The 1,719-nt window shown below is 48.4% G+C and overlaps 1 pseudogene; it reads left to right on the top strand.

Moving 5' to 3' along the window:
* Nucleotides 1-493: 493 nt before the first annotated feature.
* On the top strand, nt 494-667 carry LOC145255057 (U2 spliceosomal RNA; annotated as a pseudogene).
* The last annotated feature ends 1,052 nt before the right edge of the window (nt 668-1,719 follow it).

Raw genomic sequence — 1,719 nt, 5'->3', positions numbered from 1 at the left:
GTGTAGAGTAATAATAAGAAACATTACAAAATACTGTCTAAGGTAATAATCAGAAAGCATTACAAAATACTGTTCAGAAAAATAGTAAGAAAGCAGTACCACATACCCTACAACATACAACATACAACATACCCTACAACATACAACATACAACATACCCTACAACATACAACATGCCCTGCAACATTATAGTGCAAAAATAGCATGGCACAATTCCATGCAGTATAATAATTAACAAGCAGAAAAAACATGCGAGATAGAAGGGTTTGCTGTATCCGACGATTATTTGATAATAGTAAAATCAGGCCGATAAACAACACAATTACTGTGATTTTTAGTCGCGTGCAAGCAACTCTATAAGTTACTCTGTCGGTCCGTTGGTCGGTCGGTGGTCGGTCGGTCGGTCTGTCGACCTGTCTGTCTGTCCGTAACACTTTTGTGCTTGGCCTTTTTGGTTAAGACCAAATGTCTGTTTTTAATAAATGCTGTTCTTAGCTTTTCTTGGCCTTTTGGCCAAGATCAAAGTGTAGTATCTGTTCCGGCAGATACTGCAAGCTATGACTGGCTATGACTAGCTATGACTAGCAAAGACCGGATGTGGGGGCAACCCCACATGCCTGACCATTAACCAGCTCCCATTTCCCACCTCTCGGGAGCTGGTCCCCTTTTTCCCTTCCCCCTCCCTTCACTCCTCACATTAAAAATTGGCCTTGTGCCTAATTTGCTCGGTGGGGGAGCAAATAAATACCATCTGTTCCGGCAGATACTGCAAGCTATGACTAGCTATGACTAGCTATGACTAGCAAAGACCAGATGTGGGGGCAACCCCACATGCCTGACCATTAACCAGCTCCCATTTCCCACCTCTCGGGAGCTGGTCCCCTTTTTCCCTTCCCCCTCCCTTCACTCCTCACATTAAAAATCGGCCTTGTGCCTAATTTGCTCGGTGGGGGAGCAAATAAATACCATCTGTTCCGGCAGATACTGCAAGCTATGACTAGCAAAAACCAGATGTGGGGGCAACCCCACATGCCTGACCAGTCAAGTCAAGGATTCGTCACTTGACACTCAGTCCAACAGGTGAGGGGCCGGGAACCGGCCCAGCACCTGTTGGACTGAGGTACACCGCCTGGGTAATACCTAGGAGGTCCACCCTCCCAGGCCTTGCCACCGAGCTTTCCGGTGGGGCAAGTTTATTGCTTGCTGCCTGAGGCGCCCCGACCGGGGAATGCCGACGGGGTTACTCAGGCAATTTTTAAAATTGCAGGAGTGCCCCTCCTTTAGGGGAGCCTGCGGGGTTCCCACTTTCCGGCCTTGTGCAACATTTTGCTGATGTGGGCAGCAAATAAATATCAATCCCACATGCCTGACCTTTAACCAGCTCCCATTTCCCACCTCTCGGGAGCTGGTCCCCTTTTTCCCTTCCCCCTCCTTTCACTCCTCACATTAAAAATCGGCCTTGTGCCTAATTTGCTCGGTGGGGGAGCAAATAAATACCATCTGTTCCGGCAGATGCTGCAAGCTATGACTAGCTATGACTAGCAAAGACAAGATGTGGGGGCAACTCCACATGCCTGACCTTTAACCAGCTCCCATTTCCCACCTCTCGGGAGCTGGTCCCCTTTTCCCCTTCCCCTCCCTTCACTCCTCACATTAAAAATCGGCCTTGTGCCTAATTTGCTCGGTGGGGGAGCAAATAAATACCATCTGTTCCGGCAA

Source organism: Euprymna scolopes, chromosome 30 (assembly GCF_053919585.1).
Source record: "Euprymna scolopes isolate OS-2025 chromosome 30, ASM5391958v1, whole genome shotgun sequence".
NCBI classification, from domain to species: Eukaryota; Metazoa; Mollusca; class Cephalopoda; order Sepiida; family Sepiolidae; genus Euprymna; species Euprymna scolopes.
The sequence above is the reverse complement of the archived record's forward strand: the minus strand, read 5'-3'. Positions and strand labels throughout refer to the sequence as shown.